General features: G+C 36.8%; 1 protein-coding gene across 4 annotated transcripts in view; it reads right to left on the bottom strand.

Annotated features, from left to right (window-relative positions):
* Positions 1–15,187, bottom strand: part of LOC131696525 (protocadherin-1-like) — a 115,382-nt gene that overhangs the window by 87,960 nt on the left and 12,235 nt on the right. The window lies entirely within an intron of this gene.

The following is a 15,187-nucleotide window of genomic DNA, read 5'->3' as shown; positions in this document are numbered from 1 at the left end:
TGCTGTGCCACGCCAGGACGATGCCTCCTCGGATATTATTCTCCACGTGATGAACTCAGCTACTGTTGCAAGTCCTGTCAATCATCTACCAAACTCTCAGTTACACATTAATGCAAAGAGGGCAAAGTAAAGCCATTCTCATTGTTCCAGCTGGCTGGTTTTTGTACTGATCCTCCCCATTACACCAGGTTTAATTCCTGAGCAACTCCTGTCGTTGCAGCCGAGAGTTTCACTTGCATTAAAGATGCAGTTATCTCTCCCTAAGACAGCGAAAGTAGAAACAAACTCCCCTGACATCAAGATAAATAACACTTGGGGTGCAGAATAAACAACATACATCACAGTTGTTAACTAAGCGTAGTCCCTTTTGAAGCCACCATAAAAAAAGTCCTGTGTCTAAAATAACAACAATTGGTCTTATAATTATTTTCACAGTTGCATCCCTGGCTTCCTGTTCTCTACTGATTTGGGGGTGGAACAATAATATGTGCCTTTAACTTACAGTAAAGCCTTACTGTATCTATGGTTTGTTCATATCTTGCTATTTAGTCACCAGGAAGTTGTGTACCTGACCGCACCCAGGTATGCACTCAGCTATCTTACTTGTTTGACTCAAATAAACCATTAAAGCTGTAGTCACTATTCACCCCCTTGGTAGGGCCATTTGCATAAGACCATTTGTGTGACTCATGTATAGCACATATGGCTGTATTGTTTTTAGAAGAAAGCTATTGTAACATGGTAAAATAATCAGTTTTAAATATAAATTGAACTTTTCATGTTGGAAAGAGATTTAGCAAAGAGATAGAAGCTGACAAAAACAGCTCACTGGAGCACATATGCTGACTACTCCTAAGGACTGTTCAGAAGTTGAGAGACTTACATTCAACCCTGGAGTCAATCTGGATGAGTGTAATTCCTGTTGGCTAACCATCCCCAAACCAGAACATAACATTATTGGATAACTCCATCTTAATTAAAGTTTACAACAATCACCTATTGAGGAAGCATTTCTCATCTCCCTTCCTTGTAACAGTATGTTCTGTTAGTGATTTTAATAATTTTATTATGACATATTAGAGGGTTTTCCTCCAAGAATATTTGAGGCACAGTTGAAACTGAGTGTTTGGATAGCTAAAAATAAATAAATAAGCTGTTTGAGTAGAACAGCAATAAACTTAAGGCTTGGTTCAAACATAATCAATTATGCAATCATTCATTTATTCAGGATGTATTTGAATTTGAATTGTGTATATTGGATATTTATATTATATCAATTGTACAGTAACTTGATTATGTAAGCTGCTGATTGTTATGTACTTTTAATAGGTAATTTGTGACTTTAATGTTATATGTTTTTAATCAAATATTCAATAGGAGGTTATTGCTATGGTTTAGAGTAGAAGTCATATACTTGTACTTGCTAGAACCGAAGTGATTGTATTTTATCTTGCTCTTAATTGTACTAATAATTTTACTGATTCTTGTAATGTATTTTTGTCTACGACTGTAAGTCGCCCTGGATAAGGGCGTCTGCTAAGAAATAATAATAATAATAATAATAGAAGTAATATGGAGATTTATTACAGTTGTCATCAATGTCTGCCCGGGGACTGTCAATGGAAATTAGCCTACTGGCTCCATTGAAAATGCAACACATCTTGTGTCATGTAAGTTACACTTATGCGATAATTTTATGTGTCCCTGATAAATAAATGCAATAAACAATAAACAAAAGCAGTTGGAGGGGGTTGGAACGGAGATATTCTGTTTAACATTTGAAAAAGAAGATTTCTGGGACATGACAATACCGCTATGCGCACAGTTTCTTACTGTTTCACTGAGCACAATTGAAGATACAGAAATAGCTATCTGAGGTAAATCTGGTTGTCACAGCACTGGTGTACTGATGGAAATATCATAAGCTCAGTAAAATGTCTAGTATTGTACAGCTGCAGGGCTTGTACTGTAGGTAGATTTTTGTCATTCTTTACATGGTCTTGATGACTTGAATATCTGATCCATGTATTTTGGCTAGTTCTATATTCTGACCATTTTTTGAAGAAGAAAGTGACGGAGTAGGAATCAGAGAAAATAAATATCAGGTGAGGTCAAGCAAAGAAGAGAACAAAAATAGAATAAGTGTGGGATATATGACTTGGGAGAGAAGCAGTGGAGAGTTTCACAAAATCCACCCACAGTTGAATTTCTTATTAGCTGTGCAGTCGTTGTCCTTATCTCTGTGAAATGGATTGTGTTCAGTAACCTGGAAACTATCATTTAGACTGGATAAGGAGACCTGCTTCTATCTTTCTATTTTTATTTTCTTATACAACCAGTATACAACCAGTATCACTTAAAGAAAATTGCAGTACTTCAAAACTAGGGAAAAAACAAATAAACTGAGAAAACTGCTTTAAAAAACCACTTGAGGCACACACACACACACAAATCACGTTGTGGATGTTTAATGTGTTCACTGGCTTGGATAAAAACCAATTGGTTAAAATGTCACAAATATGCATTAGCCTGCAGTGACCGAAAAGAGGACTTGGCTACAGTATTTTTTTTACATATATTTTAAATGTACAGGAAAATTAAGCAGCAGTACATGAGACATTTATCTCAGTGGGTATGGGTCAGAAAATACTGCTGGTAGGTTTAATAAATAACGTGCTTGCCCTCAAATGTGTCAGCAGTAGAACAGAGTTTAACACTTCTTTGACTAGAGCCAACATATAAGTAAGGTATTCATGCAAACAGCGGAAACCGGTATTATCCTTGTTCGTTTCAGACAAAGAATACAAATATTTTAAATGACAAAATATTATTGAATCCGTTATGTCCTTTAAGCTGTGATTTGTGTTTTTGCCTGTCAGCATTTTGAGCACAAGATGAACAGTCATTCAATTAAAGTATATTAGAGGGCTTATTGATTGTTACCACAGGTTTTTGGCCATTTTTGTTCTTCCTATGCATCGGGACACAGGACATTTGCTAGAAAATCGGGACTATCTCGGCCATATAGGCATGTAGGTATTCAGTAATAAATGTCCTCTTATGTTTGAATGTTTTGCTCAATACCATAAGTCAAGTCATGGTGCTGGAAACGTTGAATAAATCCACTAGCTGCCAGTAGGCTGACCCAATGACCTGGTCTATACTCATACAGTACAATTTACAATGCACACATGATAATCCAAGGTGGCCTCCCAGTCTCTCTACATCTACTACACTAATGCTTGGGCCCTCACGGATGTTTGCAGTACTGTGTTTACCAGTCGTCCTCTAGCCTCTTTAAAATATGGCTGTACTGCTCCCAGCTGCCTCCCTGATTGTGGTATTTAATAGATAAGAGTATTTGTTGTATTCCTCATATATTGACACTTACTCTGGGGCCTGCAGCCTGACAAACAGAGACTGTCTTTAATTAGTGCTTAAACATGCGTGCATCTGTTGGGAAAGGAAAACAGGGAACTAGAAACTCCATCTAGATTAAAATCACATCCATCTAGGATTCACGAGCACATACTGTGGGTGCGTATTTGCAAACAGAGGTGCTCATAAATATAACACACGTATGAAAACAAAAACAAAACAGTTTCTTTTCCTTTAAATGTGTGTGCTAGTACAAAAAGGCACATTGAATAAATCAGTGGGGGGTTATTATATACTAAATGTGGAAATCACATACTGTCATCTTTTGGATGCCATTTACATGGTGCAGCGTGACTGCGAGAAAGAGTTTTCAATCATGCATTAGGGATAATTGCACAGGAATGAAATACACATTTCCACAATATTTTGTTGCCTTTTCTCAGAGTTGTGGCACATGGTTTCATCATGCAACCTTAATAAAAACCTGATTTGATAATATTTCATAAGGTTGCAAAAAAATCTGGGGACCACTGTTTTTAAGTACCTACATGAAACCAACCCCTAAAAATGAGTTACTGCTTTTATCCAGTTATTATTATAGTTATTATTACAAGAAAACTAAAAATAGTAGAAATTATGTCTTTATTTCATGCACAGAGAAAGATTTAAAATTTAAATTCCACTACTCTAATAATTACACTTTTAAACAAAATTCCAGAAAAAAAGAAAAAAAAAGACAGGATCCAGTGACTGTAAGCCTTTCTTCCAAGCTAATCTCTTAGGTTTGTACATTTAAATGCAGTATTAATTAATCTTCTTTAAGACATAAGCCCCTCTTATACAACCCTGAGTTCTTATACAATGTCCTAGGTGCGCTTTGAGACAAGAAAGCAGACTAGTACCTCTCCCCTTTTCCAGGAAAATTCTATGATTTTTTACTTGCTTAATGACAAACACTACACTCATCACTTTACACAGGGAGATCAGCGTGCACCTTGCTTGTAATGTGATAAAAACCCAATTTGGCAGATTGCCTAAACCCACCCCAACCCCCTTGTTTTAATACAAAGATTAGACCGGCTAAATATCATAAAGAGGATCTTGGATATTTTAATCTGTACTAATCTCCATTTTAGAAATCGGCACACAGCACTATTAAGATGATCATGGAGTAGATGACCGGTTTAGTACCTGCTTGGTCTAAATATCATTTTCCGAGATGTAAGCCAAGTGACAGCAGCTGCCAAGCATTTTCTGAAGCTATAAAAGTAGGCGAATCGTGTTCTTATTTGTCCCGATAATTTCTCCCACACGAGGTAGACACATACTGTATTGCAGCTCTTTAGACTTTTAAAGAGCAATAGACAGGAGAGAACTGGATGTTTTTTGGCACACCAGCTATAATTATCCCCTCTATGTCACAGGTTTATATATTCTTTTGTGGATAACAAAGAAATTATACCCACTCTAGATGATATTTAGTTACGCTTTATCTTTGAGGAATCTGCTTCATATACCAACACCCCAGTATGTGTGTTACATTATCTAAACTGTAGCCTGTAGCCTGATAGATTTCTATGATGTGTAGTACATCGTGTGCTGTGTGTTGGGGTGGATAACCTGGATTTGTTCAGCTGTGTTGCAAGTGATTACATACAGGTGTGTTTAATCTATCACACTTCTCAACATGTTATATGCAGATATTATGTTTTGTGGGAACATGGATTGATGCTGGATAAACACTAGTCACAGAGACAAGTGAACAATGATTTATTTGTCTACCTCTGAATACAAAGAAAACATGTAGCATGCCTCCTCCATGCTTGTAGTAGTGCATCTATACAGGAATAAACAGATGTGACTAAAAAGCATGCTGTTTTATTGGGGGGGAGGGGGGTTGGCAGCTCCTTGCCCACCTCTTGATAGGGTATTAATAATTCGTAAGTTCACGTGTATTGTTGATATTGACCTCATACTATCTTTAAAAAATATATCTGGATCACAGATGCAGACAGAAAGCCATCGTGTCTAAGCTCTGAGGCTTAGCCGCTCTACAGCCTGGAGAAATGTAAGGGTTTGCTGAGGCATCTGGACAGGAGGGTGAAATCTTACAGAAACCTCACAAAAAAGGTACCCAAATAACAGCTCTGTAGTTCAGGGTGATTATGAAGTCACCTGGCCGCACACCACTGTTGTAAAAAGGCAAATGTTGTTGTGTATCCTTGTGAAAATGCTGCATTCTGCAGAGGAATAATGACCATTAAGCACTGTATGCCATACATTATATCTGTAATACACTTCTAACAGCCTTAACTCTATGAATATGTCTGTTGGTATATTTGGAAGAATGAGACATTTTGGTCACTGATATTTCTTTCTTGTTTTTTGCAGATGTGGGTTTTTGTCTTAAGAAAAACAGCTCTGGAGATTGTTCTGGTTTTTTTTTTTATATATATATATATGAAAGGCTTTTATACAATTTCTGTATGCAAGAAAACTGATATTAGTTGAAATTTTAACATGCTCTGAGATTAATTCACTGAAAACTTCTTTCACTAAAACAAAATTGTAAAAATGTCATTAAAAAAAAAACATATACACACTGCAGATGAAGGATACCGGGAAAATCTTACATCCTTTGGGTAAGAGTGACTGACGGCTGGCGCTAATGTTTGCAGCTGAACATTAAACATTAGAATCCACTTTCAGCCGTTTCTCTGACCCTTTAGGCAGTAGTTTTCCACTTTAACATTTAACTGCATTCCATGTTTGTAAAATTACAAAAGCGGTACATTATACTGTAGGTGACCTTTCGTGCAAAGTCCACACCTGTGCTATCAGACCAATGCTTCTCAGTTGTTGGTATTGGTGTGTTCTTCAATGCTTATGTAAAACAGGCTGGCAGGCAGGCTTCTAGAGACATCTTAAAACATCTTAATAAATGAAAATGTCAGCTAAATGGAAATTAGTTGAAGAAAAAGAGATATACATGCATTTTATGATAAGGCATTAAAACTTTAACAACATTTAACTGTCATTAAAATCTGACAGTGTCGATATCTAAAAAGCTATCTTTTTACAAAGATTTTTTTTTTTTTTAGTTGGTCCCAAAGCATGTTATGTACAGCAGGAAACCACAATGTTATCCCTAGGGGAAACTCACAGACACCAAAGGAAAATGCAAAAGTGGAAACCACATATTTGAATGAAGCCTAGATCATATTGTGACTGACAAGTACTAATATAAACCATGCTTCTCCAACTTTCAGCATGTATTTTGATATGCAAATTGACCTCAAGGCTGCTGCTGCTTCCAAATCAAGTTTAGTTTTAACCTATACAGAGTTTAAACCCTAATTATTATACAAGTCTTCTTGGTTTAGCTCCCATGCTGGTACAGGAGATTATTCGTAAATTCTCAGTGGGTTTATCATGTTGGCATAACGTCTGCAAAAAGTCCTTTGAGACTGAGCTGCTAACTTTGAGGCCCACTGCACTTTTCTTTACCTTTGATTTTACCTTTGTTCTCGATACGTGGGCAGATTGCCTATTTATGTTTGTTTTATATCTTTGATTGAAATCCCCCCCAACTCAAAGGTACCTAACAAAAGCTAATTGTTTGGTTAATAGAAATGTCAGTGCACGACCTAAAAGGGATTGACTAATCTTCTGTATGCGAGTGGAATACGAGTACACACCCTAAAGCCTAACTTGTACAACAAGAATAGAGCACTTGTTCTGAGATAACACACAGGAGTGGGCAAAAAAAACAGGCTTAAATGGACATTTACAAACCCCAAAGTGCGTCTTTAAAAAGCTCTCCCATTTAAAAACACTATGGGAAGTATTTACCGGCCATACGCAGAACAGAATTTGGTAATCCCAGACTGTAATCTCATATTGAAATAGTACATCCAGATCCCTGAACAATCTCATGCTTGGTTTACCTAGCCTGCCAATGAATTTGTTTTCTGCATCTCTTACATATATTCTGCTTCCTCTCCCTCACCCTCTCCCTCTCCCTCTCTCTCACTCACCCTAACTTTTGCCCCCGGCATGAAAATGCACGAAAAACAGCATTTGGGAAAGGGAGGGGGGCACAGACAACCTACTCTCGATGTCAATTAGAACACAACACAGGGGGGCAGCTACCCTTCACATGTACCATGCTGGGGGCAATTTTAATGCAGGGAGGAAAAAGCAGTGGTGATATGCCCATAGATAGCTCACCCAAAGCTGTTTCATATAACCGTTACAGTTAGGCAAGTATTTGGTCAGATGCTTATGGAGTGTTGTTTTAGATTATTTTATCACACAGTTTAAGTAGGGAATGATAAGAATGAAATAGAATGTAAAGTCAACACATGCCTTGAATTGTATATCTAATATAATGATTGAAAATGGTTGACCAGATCTCTCTTTCTTTTTGACTAAATGACAGACTGACTTTGTCCTCATGTATGTAGATTTGTGAACTGTAAGGCCCATTATCTCAAGCCACTTCACACACATACAGCTCCACATTAATTTAATTGGTATAGTGTCAAAATAAATAGTTACATGAAAAAAGTGATGGGTAGAGGCGAGACTGGAAAGCCTGCCTCCTTTAGCGTAGCATCAAATCTAACCAATGTGACTTCATTAATATTTTATAATAATAGTAATAACACTGGAAAATTAATAACATGCTAATGAAGAATGTTGCCCCCATTTAATATGCAAATAACCGAAAACCGAAACCAACAGCCCTTCAAACAAAACAAAATCCTGATGCGGAACAAACATTTAATCAGCTTATACATTCATCAAACTATGGAGTATGGGTTTACATCTTTATATTTAAAGACAGGTGACGCACTAACAGAAAAGGTGAGTATTTATTATTATTATTATTATATTTGTTACTGTATATTTTACTGTAAATAATTGTTTTGCCATTTTTAATTTTGTGATATATGGTCAAGCTGTTGAATACAAGCCATCGAGGGCTTGTATGCTACATATCAATAACTCTCAAACTTGAATGCCAAAATTCAACCTTGAATATAACATACTCCTATGTGCTTCCTTCTTCCTTCTTGGTTTAGGTAGATCAAGGTGGATATGATCTACAAACACCACTGTTATTTTTCTATTCTCCTTCAGGAAATACAACAGTGTTGTACACCCCATTAATTTACAGAGATTACATGATGGTAAAATAGATGGACTCTTGGAAATGACCTGACAGTTTATTTAACATACCATGGAAATAAAACGCAACGCTAACCCAGACCTCTTAATGCTATTGTGCAAGCCAGTACAGTCTCCAATCAGGGATGTAGACTCTGCAGTACTGAGCTCATTAAGAACACTCGGAGAATGAAACAGTAAACTTTTCCATATGGCTGTCACTGTGTTCCTGGGGTTTGTTTGGTCAATCTGTCTCTCCCGTTGAGTGGGAAGTAACTGGTAATGTAACTTAACAGCTGTTCTACATTACTGCTCTGCTACTTCATTGCCTATTACATCTACATATGGCCACAACATCTCCTAAGAGTGGATGCACTGCTGATCATAAGTGCAGTCTTTGGAAGAAATGTTCAATTAAAGCTAAAGCATGGCAGTGCGCAGTGTGCCGACTGAATGGGCCACTGAGCCACTAGACTGAAGAAATAAAACGTGGGAAACATTAACTATTCCCACATCAGGAACACTCACAAAGAATCAAACTCCTGCTATTGCTAAGACTTTGTTCATGCAGCACAAGCAGCCCTTTCCTATGAAATATATTGTGTAGTGTCTGGGATATGTGGCTCTATCGCATGTTCTGTTTCAAGGACGCTGTATGAATGATCAATATCTTCTTGCCTTGCCAGGCCTCTATTGATGACGAGCTGTGTAATTTAAAAGGTATTTTATCTTGGCTAAACAAACAGAGGTATCTTTGAAGCCGCAACGGTTGTTGTTTGTGTGTGGCAAAGTGCCCCCCCTGTGTGTGTTATATGTTACGTGTTGTGTGTAAATGTTGGTGTATAGGCATTGGTACACGGGATATAAGCGGTCTGTGTTTCACGTGTGTGTAAATTGTATATTTGTATTTAGGCACGGGGATGGCACATCACATCACGTGCAAGTAAAAAGTAATATGTGAGCACGGGGAATTGCACTTTAATTAATTCACGTGCAGTTGTACCGAGATTCCAATTGAATGATTGACTAGCAATCGAATCTCGGTACAACTGCATAAAAGCTGCATGTTTTCACTCACTCAAGGTTGGTGTTCGGTGAGTGGAGAACGGGTTAGGAGACGGAGGGTAGTATAAAGTAAAAGTAAAGTAAAATCGTAAAGATAAGTGTTTTCACTCACCGTGTTTGTTCGTCTGTCCTGCACCGTCTGTTTAGTGGTTAGTCGTTTTGTATGTCTGTTTATTTTGGCGCAAGTGCCGTGTCCTGTTTTTTGTGTTTTGTTACAAACGTTTATTTTCTGTCTGTTTATTCATTAAATGCTGAGCGAAAGCATTCGCTCAGCTCCACCAAACTCCACATCTCTCTGTCGTTTGTGTTCCTGTCTTCTGGTCTGACGTCACCCACTCAGCCATTCTTGTCACATTGTGTCACAGTGAACACCTCTCAAGCTGTCTTTGTGGCTTGCTTTGTAGAGCCTTCTACAGTTCTGGGAGGGGCTTCTTGGCTGTCATTTTGCTATTTTGCTATGTCAAGAACATTAAAAGAAGCCCAAGAGGTTTTGATGTCGTTTCTTTTGGAGGGCAAAATAAACTATAATTTTAGCAGATGTTATCTGACAATTCGAGTGAGCTGGAGCCCTGTGGGTAGCTAGGAAATTCTGTCGATGTAGCTGGGAGAGAGCTGCTATGTGTGAAACACCCAGCCATCCACAATCTAGCAGAGGCTACTGCAGCCTGCCAGACTGATGGGTAACAGGGAATGCTTGACAGTTACTGGGCTCCCAGACTGACAAGTCTGTTTGTCGAAATGTGGGTGGTGTCACTCAAAGCATTGTATACAGTACCGATGACTTCCTCCTTCTAATCACATCTGCTCTAACACTTTCTGGTAATGCTTTATTTTGAGTGGTAGAAATACATGCTCAGTTGATACACAAGTACCAATTTTTGAAGTTCAGTTACATAGCAGTTAATAAACAGATATTAAAACAGGGAAATGTTACTGTAAGATATCAGTAACCCAAAACGTGTACTAATGAATGTTTAACACACACTGTCTTTTCATGTCAGATTTGTTGGAATCTTAATAAAAACACTTAACATGCCTATGGAATACAAGCACAAGAATTGCACAAAAGCAACACTGTTGTATCTCTCAATGTTTTACTAACCTGTAACCAAACTTAAATAAATGGACAATTGCATAACAGTTAGATGTGTATTAATGGCACACATAACACATCATTATTTTTTTATTTTGTGTTCAGGGAGCGCCTTCCTGACTTCCTTCTCTGCAGTTCTCAATACAATACAATACATACAAGCATCCTCTGGCACTGATCCTCTTCAGCATGTTCCTGTGGGGGTCAAAGCGCTGCCTCTATACACATGCTTTATTCTACAATTGAGGAGGTGATAAATCCTCAGAAGTTTAGGAAAGAAAACATGAACCACCTAAACTGTGAGGAGCTGATTCTTATACAGGCAGGATGCTTTGGAAATAGAGTAGGTTTGTTTATGGTTTTATGTTGTGCTCTTACATTAGAAAAGATTGAGGTCTGCCGTATGTGTTTTAGTTCATGACCCAGCAGATGCCATTTGTTATTATAAGCATTTGAATGAGTATTTACATAAAAATAAAACATGTGGCATGTTTATTTTCATTGTAGATTATATATATATATATATATATATATATATATATATATATATATATATATATATATATATATATATAAAAAATCCAGTCAGTGGCAGTCCAATCATGAGTGAGCAGAAGTGGGACAAACAGGTCTTTAGTAGGTTTAACTAATGGGAGAGTCAAAGATCCGTCCCTTGTTATACAGGTGTCGAATCATGAATGCGCAGAGGCGGGACATAATTGGAAGTTTAACCAATGGGAAAGTCAAAAATCTGCCCTGGTTTTATAGCTGTCCAATCATGAGTGAGCAGAGGCAGGACAAATATATTAGGGTAGGGCAGTATATATGCATAGCTTAATTACGTGCGATATTGCTTATTATAGAGACGCTTATTGAGAATTACAGAGAACTTCAAAGTAATATTTTGAATTGCTTTTTATAAATTAAAAAAAAATGTCAAGACACCAGAGACACTGTAGTCGATTTGGTTATGAATCAATTTTCATAAACTCAGAAAAAATGTACAGCAAAATACATGAGTATATCCACAGCTAGCAATTATGCAGTCAAAATGTTGAAATACTAAAAGTGGTAACACTCATTAAGAAACTATAGAAGTCTTTATCAGTTGAAACATTGGTCAAATAATTTAAATTGCATGTGTACCTGATAATTTTATCCAATTTGTACATGGTTTGGCAAGCACGCCAATAGAATAACAGAGTAAAGAGAATTTAAAAAATAAATAGAACACCAAAATATAAAGCTAGTATATTGCAGTGAGGTGATTATAATATTCCAGAAGGACGCAGTGGGATATTTCTTTGTTAAAGTGATCAAAGACAGTGGTATATGATTGTTTACCTCTTCAAACATCATTTTAAAAGATAGCCCTCTTTGCTGAGGATAGAACAAGCCTAGACTCGCAGATTCTAATATTGTATTACTCCATGGAAACTATGGATTTTACATCCTTCTTGACAAATGAGGCGACAGATGTGTCTGCATCAATCAAATGTCAAACCAGATTGCTGTGGATGCTGTGGTTAGCAAAGCAGCTCTTCTTCCAACAGTGCAAAATGCAAAAAAGTATTCTTCTTTAGCAATTAATTGCTACTTACGGAATTTATATGTTGTTGGAGCATTGTTACAGAATACTGATTTTTTGAAGGCGATTGCAATCTTGATAGTCTTTTTTTTTTTTTTTTTTAATAAAAACTTATCCTTTTTAATATGTTCTAGTTAGTCCCAGAAGGAAACTGCTAACATACGAGACCTAAACAACTTAGAAGATTAAATTAATTTTCTACCAATTGATCCCCTTAAGCAGGGGTCTCCAATCCTGGTCCTGGAGGGCCAGTGTCCCTCCTGGTTTTTGTTCCAACTCTACTTCTAAAAAGCACTTAATTGGTCCAGTTAAGTAATTTGTTCCAACTGTACTTTAGGGTACAGTTGGAACAAAAACCAGGAGGGACACCAACCCTCCAGGACCAGGATTTGAGACGCCTGCCTTAAAACATTCCAACAGCATCAGCTACAAAAAGGAACAGCAAGGTGAACTTTTAGTAAGAAACTAGGACTTTAAAATTATATATATATATATATATATATATATATATTACATACAAGCTGTTTTAGAGACACAAACAGAGCCAGATTGAATGAATGATGTGGTTGGGGTATAATGGTTTTATGGGTTTCCATTGAATTTAAATCTGCAGTACCCCTACCAAAGAACAAAGAAAAAAAAATGCTCCCTTCATTTTAGACTGGTACAGTACTCTCTTTCATAAGGGATATGTTATATCCATCAAATGATTCTCAAACAGCAAGCAGTTGGCAGCATTGGAGTCTGCAGCACCAAATCACCCTAGCATTGACGTGAGGAACTTTTAAAAGGACAGCAATATAAGGTATCTGCATATTACAGACTTGTGACATTTCGAATCAATGCTGGCACACCTTTATAAGTCAAATTGGCAGCCATGTCTAATGTTATCCACCTGCAGCTCAGTCCCATTCACCGAGTGCAGATACTCTGCGAAGAACGCATTGGTCGTTTTGTTTCTATGGAGACAGGAGAAGTTGGAATTGAAGCTGTTCAACGTAGAGGCTGGAAGAATATTAACTAAAGTCTGCAGAGGGCGTAGTGATGTAGCTGCAGTGTTTATACATTGCAGGAGTATTTAAAAAAAAACTGCTGAAACTGCTAATTGACACTTCAGAGCATTAATATGGCACAGGTAGGACACAATCATTCATTATGCATGTTAAAAAATACTTGGCTGAAACTGGGTCAACACTCATTTGTTTCTTTCACCGGGATTAACGCAAACCCAATTTGGGTGGAATGGTGAAAATAAATGTGGTTATTCAAGAAAAAAAGAAACCTTTTGAAAGAAGAAAACTGGTATGTTTCTTTTTTAATACCTAGAATGGCCCTGTTAATTCCAATTGTAACAACTACAATTATCAGGATAAGTCAACTATTTTGGACTATCAGGATCATAAAAAAAATGTGAAAGAGGACACTGTACCTTTGTCCTTTATAAGTTCCATTTATTTATGAAATTACTTAGGGGAATGGAGGGGAATACCCAATCCAGCCTACAAATCGACAACCACAGTGAAAACCAAAATGTAAAGAATATCTTTATTGAAATAAATTTATTTGAAATATAAAAAAGTATACAATTTACAGGTTACATTCATTTTTGCAGAAATAAAAATAGATGGAAAACAAAATTAACAAATAATTAAACTAAAAGGGGTAACTGCAGCTTTAAAACACAAATTTGCTGACCCAATTTGCAACTGAAGGGCAGTGAACAAATAACAGAGGTCGTATTTTTCAATTTCTTCCAAGTGAATAAGCAGAGTTGAAAAACACATACGTTTACTTGTGGATGTAATTCAATTGCTGTTCACAAGTGGTATAGAATATACCTGTCAGTTTCAGACAACAAGCTATACTCTCGTCAGGACTGAACAAGAGCCATCAACAGGTACTTTTACTGAAATAGTAAATCATTCTGAAAACTGAGCTAACATTTAAAACCTATGTGTAGCAAGTATTTCTGTAGAAATATTGACAACATTATGTGCACTATTAACTAATATTCCGGGTCTATCACTGAAGACAGTCTTTGCAGATTACAGCAATAAATATTATAATGGAAATGAATAACAGCTGATGACAATATGTTCTGCTAGAGATGATGATAAAAAAGAACCATTTGGACATTCAGTACTGCCATAAAAAAAATAGATAAGCTTGTTCCAATAACAATGATACATGTATATCCCTTTGACAGACAGCTTTTGTCTGTGAGAACTAAAAATATGCACAACAATGAAACTAATTCAAGTACTGCAGGACATATGTAAATGAAGTGGGCAAATTTATAAACTTAAATATATATCTTAAAGGCAAACCCGTTGTAGACTTAACATACACCAGTCATTGCAATCAAAAGACTGTATTCACAATTGACATATATACATACTCCAGGCTCTAATAAAATACCCCTGGCCTTGATTAATCCCGAAACACCTTATCAACTCTAATTAAATTCAGTAACCTCACCACTTGGCATGTTTCTGTGAAGGTTGAAACCAATAAACTAGCTTGCTGTACTGCATGGGCCTGACTTGCATCAACCAGAATACTGCAAATAGTTAAAACAGGACTAGACCTCACAAGCTTTATATTCATTCACCTTTTATATATGCAGGTCCTTAAAACTGTCCCAGTTTTGTTTAATAAATAATTAAGGTACTTTCTGCAAACGTGCTGGTGAGAAGAAGAAAGTTTAACTACCATTAGCATTTGCAAATAATTGACACATTATTAAAATACATGGCTCAACAAGCACGGAAAACAGAAATGAGTGTACTTAAGCTTATTCAACGGTATGCTGGGAGAATGAGAGGCGCGTAAACCATTCAGTCTGAGCTTTTCAAAGTGAAAAGGACATTCCACCATATTGAAGTGTGCCA

The sequence above is a fragment of the Acipenser ruthenus genome, chromosome 23 (genome assembly GCF_902713425.1).
Source record: "Acipenser ruthenus chromosome 23, fAciRut3.2 maternal haplotype, whole genome shotgun sequence".
NCBI classification, from domain to species: domain Eukaryota; kingdom Metazoa; phylum Chordata; class Actinopteri; order Acipenseriformes; family Acipenseridae; genus Acipenser; species Acipenser ruthenus.
Note: the sequence above shows the minus strand (reverse complement) of the source record. Positions and strands in the feature narration are given on the sequence as shown.